This window comes from Pelobates fuscus, chromosome 2 (assembly GCF_036172605.1).
Source record: "Pelobates fuscus isolate aPelFus1 chromosome 2, aPelFus1.pri, whole genome shotgun sequence".
NCBI lineage: Eukaryota > Metazoa > Chordata > Amphibia > Anura > Pelobatidae > Pelobates > Pelobates fuscus.
In genome coordinates this window covers 279,016,290-279,028,969 of record NC_086318.1, presented here as the reverse complement: position 1 = coordinate 279,028,969, position 12,680 = coordinate 279,016,290, and the positions used below count along the sequence as shown (strand labels likewise).

The following is a 12,680-nucleotide window of genomic DNA, read 5'->3' as shown; positions in this document are numbered from 1 at the left end:
TTCACATTTTTTTCAGGTTGTCTATGAGTTAAAATTAAACTAAAATGTGGTGCACCTCTAAAGGTTATTGTGGTAAGATTTTAACCAATTCTGTATCCTCTTTCAGTAGGTGCCAAAGTCTATTTATTATCCTTTTTACAACCTTATGTGCCATATTAAAATCAAATACTAGCGGTACATTATTTAATTTCTCTATCTCGCTTCCTTTCAATAAGTTCATCATGATTTAAAGTGACAGCATCATCATCAGCTTCTTTAACCAAATGTTCAAGATATTTTTTTATCCAAAAAATGCCCTTTTAAAAACTGTGCCTGTTGTTTAAAAACTTCCGTATCAGTACAGTTCCTTCTGATTCGTCTAAGTTGGCCTTTGGGGATGTTGTTTAGCCATGGCGTATAGTGCCCACTATTATATAAAACATAATTATTAGCATCAACTTTTTAAAAAATAAATCTTTGTTTTTATTTCTTCATTTTCTATGTACACTTCTAAATCTAAAAACTCTATTTTAATAGGGCTATATGTGCTGGTTAACTTGATGCCCCAATCATTCTGATTAAGACTACCGTATTTAAAAAAAATATTTAGATCTACTTCGCTGCCCTTCCATATGAAAATAAGATCATCTATGTACCTGCGATATAGGGCAAAGTTTGCCCCCCATCTTAAGTTGCCATACACAAATTCATTTTCCCATCCAGCCATGTACAAAATTGGCATAACTGGGGGCAAACTTAGCCCCCATGGTAGTACCCTGTCGTTGTAAGTAGTATTTTTATATTAAAATACAAATAATTATCTAAAATCCAAGCAACTATCTATAATAAAATTAACATGATCTTGGGACATTTTTTGAGAATTCTCCAATTGATTTCGTATTACTTGACACCCTAGACCGTGTGGTATAGAAGTATATAAGGATGATATGTCACTGGTTACCAATATTAGATCTTTTCCCATTTCGTAGTTCTTAATTTTTTTTTATAATATCTCTAGTATCTTTTATGTAAGATGGCATAATTTTTACGAAATCGTGTAGATAAATATCTAAAAATGTAGATAAATTTGCAGAAATAGAACCTATGCCAGAGACAATAGTTCTACCAGGCGGATTTTGAATATCTTTGTGAACCTTAGGTAAAGTATAAAATGTAGGTATGCGGGGAAATTAATTTTTCTAAAATTTATATACATTCTCATTCAGTATACCAGACTCTTTGCCTTTCTCTAAAAGTGCATACAGTGATTGTTGTATTTCTGAGGTAGGATCTTTATCTAATTCTATATATATTTTTCGATCATTGATTTGTTTATAGCATTCTTTTAGATATTGTTCTGTATCCTGAATGGCAATAAACCCACAGGTTTTATAATAATGTTTTCATTACACCTTAGTCCATCTAATGCACATTTTTCATTATAACTCAAATTATAATATCTTTTAAAATTCTTATTTTCAAGCTTTTAAAGTCACTAATTACCGTTTTCTCAAACATATCTATTGCACTGGTTCGATCATTTCTTGGATAAAAACTAGATTAGTGTGGTTGGTATTTAAAATATCATTACTATTGTAAATGCTAAAAAAATCTTTTTAACGTTAAAACTCTAGAATATTTTAAAATGTCTATGTATGCTGACAATAAAGTGTTTCAATCTTCACCACAGCTTCAAATCTGAATACCTTACACAGTGATGCCATTACAGTTTAGAGCAGACTTTATTGCTCTACCTTTGTGAATGTTTCAAGTTTACATTATTTATACATTTATTATTTATGCATATTACCCTATGAGGTTGTGTCTTCTTTTCTCTTTTTTTAAAATTTATAGTGTATTGCTGACACAAGTTTGGAGGCTCTCTCCTTATAGTAGGAAAGTTAAGTATACAAAATTTGCACTATTTGTCAACATTAATTCATTTGTGAGTGTTTTTGCACATTTGCACAAAGTGCCCTTTATCACTCTTTTTTGTCATATGAATTTGCATTTAATTGCACTTTCTCAAAATATTTTGTCTGAATATTGGTCACTTGTTTTGCTATAACTATTGCACCCAATTGCACTTTATTGTAACATGTTGTCTGAATATTGGTCTTAAAGGCACAGCACACTTTGTTTTTGTTTTTATGGTTACATGTGATTGGAGCTTTTTTCACTATACTAAGTGCTGCTTATTGAATTATTATTTTATCATCATTATTTACTATTTAGCACCATATTTACTTGTGTGTTTTTGTATATTATGTTTTTTTTTTTTTTAATTCTTTATTTTGGTTGTGCATAAGGAGAACAGTAAGCACTGGTGCGCCACAATAGCGACATCAGAGTATAGGTATAAACATTTGCTTTACAGGTTGTGGTCATCAATAGTCTGGCACATTTTTTAGTTAAAAAGAAAAAACATAAGAAGATTCAACGCTAATCACTTAGACAGGCTAGTGCTATTAAAGCAGAAAATGACATTCAGGCTAGGTCTCATGCGATTACTTTAGAAAAGTTGGTGTTGTCAACAATAACTTCATGCTTGGCATATTTTAGCAATTATTATATTTAAGTAATTATTAAGTAATTATTAAACGATTGGCAAGTCACAGTGACATTTTTAGCGAGAAAGCAGTGCATTGCCTATGAATGATGATAAAGCAAGGTATGTTGTAGCGATTACGTCTTAACGGGCATAACAGCAAAACCAATACATGTTAGGCGGTGGAAGTAGAGTAGTTCAAATGTAGACAGGGACATTTGGCAAGATGCGCACTAACAGTATGGACAGGCAAATTCGGAATGTACTGCACTAATTTGCTTTTGTGATAACAACATGCTTATGTGCCTGAAGATAGTAGTTGAGAGATGCAAATAGCAAGGGTTATATATATCGACAAGAAATAAACATTGTTTAAATGCGCTCTATATACGTTAGCAATAGGGCAAGCTCAATGCCACTGGGTCGGGAAGGTAAAAAATATTAAGAGAAAACATGTGTAAGTAGATAGAGCAAGAAGAGAAAAAAAGAACAAAAAACATGAGGTATCAAACATTACTGGTTCAATCCACTCTGATCAGCCGATGCCGGCTCTGGAAGCTTGACAGGTTGGCCAGTGATAGTAGTGGTCCTTAGTGTGTACTTGAGTCGCCACTACCCTGCCGTGGACATGGTGGCCGCCAAGCTTGGGTCGTATGCTTAGAGAAAACAGTATCTTGGTATACAGGACCAACATAAGTTTGGTTAACAGGTGCCTGTTAGGAACAGATTAAACGTGGGGAGGTAGTGGGTCAGATACTGCAAGTAAATACACGCTTGTGTCCATTTTGGCCCGGGGACTGCCTTGTATATGAGGTACGTCCCGCAGCCACCTAACGGGACAGTTCAAACCCTCCAGGGTCACCGAGCTGTAAAGTCAACCCTTACCCTTACGGGGTTTAAGTCCCTGGCTGGTGCGCTGAACGGTAGGGGGGAGCCCAGGTGAGGAGCCGTCCCCGCTACAGGTGTGTTGGTTTGCGGGCATTGACCTCTCAGTGTACGTAGTCTCGCAGATTTCTGGCTCATCCCCCGTGTGGCAAAGAAGTATACGGCCGTGGGGGTCTTGGGTGCTGCTGGGCTTATCCAGAGATGGTCTTGTGGCCTTGCTGGGCGTTGAAGACTCTTGTCTGCTGTTGGTGCCCGTCTACCGCTGGGTGTTACAGTCCGTGTACTCCGGCCCTGGGGTCTCCTTAGTGGACCCAAGTTCAGCCCTCCATAGGAGCATCTGGATCTGTGGTCAGTCGTTTGTGCCCTTCTGCCCCGGCGCTGTACGGGAGCTGGTGCTCTTGTGCCACGAGCCTGGGTTCCGTAGTGGCCCAGGGTCTTCCCTGGCGGGATGTTGCGGTGGGTGTTGTTCTCCGCTTTCAGTCGGTTACCTCTTGCCCCAATCCGCCGGTGTGGTTGGCACCTGTGGGGTGTTGCCCCTATTGCTCCCAGCCCGGGAGGGCCCCCATCTCGGGGATTTGTCGCTTGGTGCTCCGTGGTGCCCCGAGGAGGTTTCCCAGGCCTCCCCAATCTTGGGCTGTGTATTTCGCAGGTTTCATGCTGCTTGGCCCTGCTGACTGCATGTGTGCCTGTAGCCTGGCCCAGAAACATTCAAAAATTTCACTGATTGAGTCTCTTGTCTGTGTGTCGTGGCCTTGTTTGGCGGGTTGTTGCTTGTCTCTCATGCTGGATGCGCTTATGTCCGCCATCATGGGTGCCCCAGGTCCCACCTTGCTTGATGGAGTTGTAGGCACACTCATGTGGTGCAGAGTGTGGGGCTCCCAACCTGGCTGGGACCGGGATCTCCCCCACCGGTCCATAGGGGGGAGAGAACTCGTAGGCACTTGCGGCTGTTTAGTAAAAAAAATACAAGAAAGGGCTGCGCTTAGATAAAACTTTAAATAATACAGAAAGTCCAGGATTAAATCAATGAATAAAAAGAAAAAGTCTTATCTGACAATGTCCTTTGGAAACGTATTGTATAATGATGCTTTGTCTGGAACAGCAGTATTTCTTGCTATCTTCCTTATGGGACGTCTCATATACAAGGGATGAGAACAAATACAGAGCCACAATAGTGTAGTATGTTCGGAAATTGAGGAGTAAAATGTAAAACTTGAATGTAAACTCACATTTAAAAGAGCTAGAACCAGCTCAAGTATGACGGGCGTACAGCGGTTTTGATCCCCGCTTGTAGGCTATGGGGTGACTTTCCTTCACGTCCTTCCTCCTTCCGTGATACGAGAGGCACTCAAATAGAAAAGGACAACCAATAGTAGTCTCTGCATAGAACTTCAAATAAAATATATGATAAAAGTGGATACTCACAAGACAGGAGCAGATCAACTGCTTCTGATAATTAGCGTTGGTGGTATAGTCCCCACCTGGGATACCTTGGAGTCCAACGGGTAAAAGGGAATAATGCCAGGTAGCAATAATAAATATATGTGTATAAAAAGATAAATGGTACAATAAAAAGTTACCAAATATACTTTAATATTAAAATTTACACAATATAAAAACCATAAACGCGTTTCGCCAATCGGCGTTATCAATATGGGTAAAGAACCTGATACCAGGCAGTGGATCCTTTAAATAGCATATGCATACATTCAAAAATTGGCGCCAAAATTTGGGCAGCCAATCAGAAGTTCAGTTACAATTACATATGTAAAAACAATATCAAAACAAATAAAACACAATAAATATGGAACAAGGAACAAGAAAATATTTAAAAGGTCACATTATATAATAAAAACGAGTAATGTATAGTGTAAAATGAAGAATGATAGTGATTGGTCACATGATCGGCATCACTTGGCCGAAAAGGGTGATGGGACATGTATTAGGCGCCGGCTGGCACTGCGCAGCCGCCGGCGTCATAGAAGGGGGCGGGCAATTGGCGTCGGCACGCAGGAGTAATGCGGCCGGCGCCAGTGGGCGTGAGAGTGAACGTCAGCTCGCACATGATGCGGCTGACGTGGAAAAAGGGGAGTGTTGGTACTGATGACGGCGGCATGTACGGAGCTGCGGCCGTCGTCACTAGGAAGCATAATATAACTAGACAGCGGCTGACACGAAGCTGTAGCCGTTGTCAGGGAAACAAGATAAACAAAAAAGGAGAACACAAAAGAAAACCGGTATAAATGTTGAACCTGGCTCTGAAACAGGGAAAAGGGAAAAAAATGAAATAAACACATGCCAAATGGCTAGAGGGAGAAAGTAATGGAAAGGATAATAATAATAATAATAAGAGAATAATAAAAAAATAATAAAGAAAATATAATAATAAAGAGAGGATAACAAATAAAAAGAGTGGATTAAAATAAGTTGAGTATAGGATTGTCACAAAAAGTTAAACAAATCGAAATCAGCATTTAAGCCATAAGGTGCAAGAGTTTGAAGCTCGTAAACCCACTCCATTTCTTTCTTACCCAAGATATTTTAATATTTCCACCCCTCCATGGAACAGTATATTTTTTTATAGCAATACATTTCAACATTTTGGGGTTTTTATTATGTATAATGAAATGTTTGGAAACTGAATGATTCAAGTATCCATTTTTAATGTTTCTGCAGTGTTCGCTCAGACGTATTTTCAAGCATCTTGTGGTCATTCCAACATATTGGAGGCCACAAGGGCATTCGAGCAGATATATCAAATTTTTTGTGGAACAATTATTTTTTTATGTTATATATCTTTTATGATGTATTGTATACTTCCTGTATAGATTAGGGTATTGTAAGTATTATGTGTATATATATTTTATCTCTTTATCCTGCATTCTGATATATTTAATTATTGTCTCTTTATATAAATGACAATTGACCGATGTGATGAGAACGCCTTAATCACAAGTCCTGATACACTTCCGGTGAGGGGAATCAGCTGGATCCTGTGTTGCACATGGGTGCTAGCACTCCTGCTACTCCTCCACAGCAAGGTCCTGGAAGGTAAGTAAAACTAGTTTTACACTTTCATTATAGTTAGTGCATTCACTAAGCTCAGGCACACGGGACATTTAGGGTTAAGTGAGGGTTCAAATTAGGGTTAGGTAAGAGATTTTAACCTCTATAACACTCTATTCTAACCCTAACCCTTGGGGTAAGGATTAAAATAAAGTGTGAGAAATCACTATTTATAGATATTCCCCTAATGTGAAATATCACTAAATACATACAAGTCCCTAATCGTAACCCTAAATTGAATTTTGAACCCTAACATTAACCCTAAATGTCCCATGTCCTAAGCTTAGTGAATGCACTAACTATAATGAAAGTGTAAAACTAGTATTACCCTATATACCCCTAATTTTACCCAAAAAAAACTGGGAAACGTATTGACTCGAGTAGAAGACTAGGGTGGGAAATGCAGCAGCTACTGGTAAATTTCTAAATAAAATTAGATCCTAAAAAAATTATATTAATTGAATATTTATTTACAGTGTGTGTATATATAATGAATGCAGTGTGTGTTTGTGTATGAATGCAGTGTGTGTGTGTGTGTATGAGTGCAGTGTGTGTATGAGTGCAGTGTGTATATAATGAATGCAGTGCGTGTGTATGAGTGCAGTGCGTGTATATAATGAATGCAGTGCGTGTGTATGAGTGCAGTGTGTGTATATAATGAATGCAGTGCGTGTTTATGAGTGCAGTGTGTGTGTATGAATGCAGTGTTCCGGACTGGGAAGAAAATTCGGCCCGGGCATTTTTTAATTACAGCGGCCCACTAAAAAGGGGGCGGGGCCAGATAGGGTGTGTTTTGTCGTCACCAATGACAAGCACGCCCCATCACAAAGTGAGCATGTTGGTTCAATGCTCTTCCAGGGTAGACCATGCACAGAGTTCTGCTGAAGAGCTCTGGCATGAGAAAAAGACCCTGTATTTGTTCTGCACAGCGCAAGCAAATTTAATAACATGCTTGCACTGTGTTTGCTTGAAATTTGTCTCTGGTGTCTCCATAGTTGGGATACCAGGAGACAAAAATGCTAGGAAAGCATATTGTGCAGTGTGTGTGAGGGTGTGTGTAAGGTGTGTAGTGTGTGTGCGAGAGGAGTGCAGTGTGTGTGAGAGGTTTAGTGTGTGTGTGAGTGATGGGTGCTGTGTTTGTGTAAGGGTGCTATGTGGGTAAGAGTGCTGTGTGTGTGATGGGTGCAGTGTGTGCATGCGTTGTTTGCATCAGGGTGCTATGTGCGTGTGAGGAAGCTGTGTGTGAGGGTGCAGTGTGTGCATGTGAGGAAGCTGTGAGTGTCATGGGGTGCAGTGTGTGTGTGTGTGTGTGTGTGTGTGTGCGCTAGTGAGGGTGCTGTGAGTGTTAGGGGTGCATTGTGTGTGTGATGTGAGTGTCAGGGGTGCAGTGTGTGTGAGTGTTAGGGGTGCAGAGTGTGTGTGTGTGTGCTGTGAGTGTTAGGAGTGCAGAGTGTGTGTGTGCTGTGAGTGTTAGGGGTGCAGTGTGTGTGTGTGTGTGTGCTGTGAGTGTTAGGGGTGCAGTGTGTGAGTGTGTGTGCTGTGAGTGTTAGGGGTGCAGTGTGTGTGTGCTGTGAGTGTTAGGGGTGCAGTGTGTGTGCTGTGAGTGTTAGGGGTGCAGTGTGTGTGCTGTGAGTGTTAGGGGTGCAGTGTGTGTGCTGTGAGTGTTAGGGGTGCAGTGTGTGTGTGCTGTGAGTGTTAGGGGTGCAGTGTGTGTGAGTGAGGGTGCTGTGAGTGTAAGGGGTGCAGTGTGTGTGAGGGTGCTGAGAGTGTCAGGAGTGCAGTGTGTGTGCTGTGAGTGTCAGGGGTGCAGTGTGTGTGTGTGCGCTGTAAGTGTCAGGGGTGCAGTGTGTGTGTGTGCTGTAAGTGTCAGGGGTGCAGTGTGTGTGTGTATGTGTGTGCTGTAAGTGTCAGGGGTGCAGTGTGTGTGTGTGTGTGTGTGTGTGTGTGTGTGTGTGTGTGTGCGCATTTGCCCGGTGTGCCCGATGGCCAGTCCGGGCCTGAGTGTGTGTATGAGTGCAGTGTGTGTATATAATGAATGCAGTGCAGTGTGTGTGTATTTGTGCAGTGTGTATATGAGGTCATGGTGTGCCAATTGTGTGCATCTAAAGCGGATTGCTATGGTGTGCCAATTGTATGCCTCTAAAAGTAATGGTCATGATGTGACAATTGTGTGCATCTAAAGCGGATTGCTATGGTGTGCCAATTGTATGCCTCTAAAGCTGATTGTTCATGGAGTTTTAAAATATGCATTAAAAGCAAGTGGGTCTTGAAAAATTACCGTTTTGCAAAGTGGGTCTCGGCCCATAAAAGTTTGGGAAGCCCTGGTTAAGAGTAAATATTTTTCCTAGCAATTTCTCTTCTGTGGGTTTGGCTTATAAAATCCTTAAGTTGTAGGTACCTTAAAAAAAGTCTCCCGGTGCGAGAGTCGCCCTCTCTTTAAGTTCGTCAAAGGTTATTATTTTGTCCCCGGTAGTCATATGACATAGCCTTTGGAGTCCTGCGTATTCCAAGTTTTTAAAATCCCAGGCTCTCATCCCTAGGGGGAAAGCTCTGTTTCTTAACAGAGGTGTCATTGGGGAGGAGAGTTTCACTAGGTCATACTTCACTGCGTATTTGTCCAAGATCTGGATGTAGTATAATAATGATGGGCAATCTGATCGTAGAAAAGCTCTGTGTTCCTTGGGTAGCCATATATAGTATTGGGGGAGGTTAGAGCCGGTCATGAGCAACTCCAGATCCATTCACCTCCTCTTATCGGAAAGGGGGGGGTGCGTGGAGGGAAATGCCATAACCCAACTTGAGATCAGTTGTGTCGCTAAATAATAATAAACCCCCTGAACAGTGCATTCACCCAGTACTATGTAGTTAAACAGTGTAAATTCAGTTAATTCCTGGCTTTCATCCATGGATCTGTTATATTCACTGTCACATTTATAAACATTATTGTATAATTTTCGACTTTACTATTGACTCTGCTTGTACATTAAGACCTTATATCGCCATTGTATTCCATTTTTTGTGTTTTTGTTAGTGTTGTGTTCCGGATTATTCTGAAGGTTATTCTGAAGGCACTATATTCATTTATCTATTTAGGATTAGGATTTTTTTTTTTTTTTTTTTTTTTTTAATTCTTTATTTTTGGTGCATAGGATGAAAAATACTGACAATCTGGCATTGCCCCAACAGCTGTTGTCAGCAGATGGTTTAACATAGATCAGAGTTAGTTAAGGCACGAATAACAATGCACATTTTGTTTTTTTAAGGTAGCATAAAACATAAGAGTTTTAGTACAGGCTATACAAAGGAACGTCCAGCATGTGTTTCTATATGCTTAAACATGAGTGTTACATGAACGAGCAGAGCATTGCATATAAAGGAGTTAGGCAAGCTAGGCATGTCACATACAGTCGTCTGAGTATGAGTAAGACAGCTACGTTTCTTTAATGGCTTAGACTTCAGACTGGACTATATGGAGATATGTAAGAGATGCAATGAACAAGAGTAATAGACTAGTTAATTAATTGTAATATGTGCTAGGCAATCTAACAGCTAGTGTCTATAGTATGTCGTCAGGTGAGTGAGATGAGAGTTATAACGCCTCAACACCGGCTACTAGTTAAGAGAGCCTCATCAACAAAAAACAATATCACAATTTGGAAACATTATGCACGTCATATAAAGGCTTAATAACATAAAACAAACAAACGTTTAACATTAGCTAAATTAGGATAAGATAACCACTGGGCTACACCTTTACACCAAGGCAGACATAGGGAGTCCTCAGGTCACTTAAACTACTGCCTTGCGTGAATGTGAGCTAGGCTATGTAGTGAGGTACTTAGTGAGTAGTTAATTGCGACATGGGCCTCCGCGGGCACCTCGATGATGCAGCCTTCGGATTCTGAAGTCGTTGGAAGGGAAGGAATAGTTGCTGAGGTATCAGTTTCAGTGCGGTCCCTTCTCCGGTGCTGAACCCTCTACTGCGACCGGTTGCCGAGGTAAGGCATGGGCTTGCAACACCGCTGGTATCTAGCATCTAGTTAGTGAGTGCACGCTAATGAGTTTTCTCCCAGCGTCACAGGAAAGTTTCTGCAAGGTGTTGTAGGGGATCTGTAGCAGTAACCTGATGGCGCCTATGGCTTGGAGGCCTGAAGGCCAGCTTGGAGTATGAGGTAAGTGATCGGCCGCCATCTTAGTTGCGCCACGAGGGCCAGCTTCTCAGTGCAGTGTTACAGATTTAGAACTCATGCCGGGTAGATTGCTTTCAGCTCCGATTCTTATTGTATCGTCGGACACGCTGTAAGGGTCTCCGTCGGGGTCAGTGGCGGGACCTCAGCTCTTATGGTGAGGTGCCCTGAGTCGCCGCCATTTTACAAGGTAGGCCTTGGGTGTTAGGCTCCTCGCAGCCTGTAGATTCCCTAGTGGGGACCGGGATGACCCCCCCGGCCCAGAGGGGGGGGGGTGAACGGGGCCGTCAAGCGACTCAGGAAGTCGGTGTGTGGCAGCTGGAAGGGGGGGCATGGTGGCGGCCGTCCACCTCGCCCCTCTTCTGAGTAGGCCGCAGCCCCCGAAGCCTCGTATCCCTTCCAGGGGGACCAAAACTCCCGATCTCAGGGTCTGCTACCCCTGCCGCAGCCTTGTGAGTTTGTGTGTGGGTTTGTTTTTGGTCAAAAGCTTCTGAGTGTAGCTTAAGAGGCCAGATTACTCCGGAGCCTCTCCTGCATGCGACCGGTCAGCATGGCGGTCCGGCCCCGCCCCCAGGATTTTAAGTTAGGTAATATCCTTTTGCCTAATATTTATTGTGCTTTATATTATATTGTATATATATATATATATATATATATATATATATATATATATATATATATATATATAATAGACAAAAAAGCCTTGCACTCCTACCAAAGAGGGATTAAGACCTGGTGCTTGATTGCACAATAAATATAAATCCAATAAATAATCAGCACTCCCAGGATTTGTAAATAAGCAAAAAAAATACTTTACTCCATAGTCAACGTTTCAGCGTTTCATCAGGACAGCATACAAGCTTGAAACGTTGACTATGGAGTAAAGTATTGTTTTGCTTATTTACAAATCCTGGGAGTGCTGATTATTTATTGGATTTATATTTATATATATATATATATATATATATATACATATACATATACATATATACATATACATATATACATATACACATATACATATATACATATACATATATATATACATATACACATATACATATATATATATATATATATATATATATATATATATAGAAATACAAAAAGTAAAGGCTTGCACTCACGGTCTGTTGTTGGAATTAAAACAATTCTTCTTTATTTAAATTCGCTTAAAACATGGTTGCTCTCTTCTCATCAACGTTTCAGCCACATCTGTGGCTTTCATCAGGATCAAGTCAGCATACCTGACTTGATCCTGACGAAAGCCACAGATGTGGCTGAAACGTTGAGAAGAGAGCAACCATGTTTTAAGCGAATTTAAATAAAGAAGAATTGTTTTAATTCCAACAACAGACCGTGAGTGCAAGCCTTTACTTTTTGTATTTCTACATATTTTTGGCTATGGCTGTTATGCACCCGGCATTTTTTGACGTTTTGTGAGTGTGAGTGCTGGGTACTACTGGATATATATATGGGTTTGGTTTGTACCTGGATTGAATAAAACTACACATTTTTTCACAAAGACCTGAGTGTGCATCCTACATTCTCTATTTTTGTCTATATTTGGAACGCATCGTGGTTTGCACCCAAGCAGGTATCCTATTATACAATAAGGAGAGTGCCAAGCTATTTGTATTTTGTGTGTATATATATATATATATATATATATATATATATATTTCATGTATTTATTTTACATGGTTTAACATTTCTTATCTGTGATTGAACTTATCTGTGATTGAACTTCTATTGTTTACTTGTTCTGTTTATTTTATTATTAATTATTCATATTACCTAAATACCAGCTCCTGGTATAATCGCAAGGTTTTTAACCTGATATTCTATTAGAAGGATTATTTTGAGGGACCGTTTGACCAGTAGGGCGGTACCTGATAGATAATCTCCAATAACTCAATTTTGTTCACCGAGGGGGATAATTGCCTACTTTAAAATGTTTTCTTGATGTAGGTGGATATATTATACTAATGAAAACACCATAGAGGTAGTGCACA

The 12,680-nt window shown here is 40.4% G+C and overlaps 1 protein-coding gene across 1 annotated transcript in view; it reads right to left on the bottom strand.

The window, feature by feature from the left end:
• GALNT2 (polypeptide N-acetylgalactosaminyltransferase 2) overlaps positions 1-12,680 on the bottom strand; it is a 777,588-nt gene that overhangs the window by 586,208 nt on the left and 178,700 nt on the right. The window lies entirely within an intron of this gene.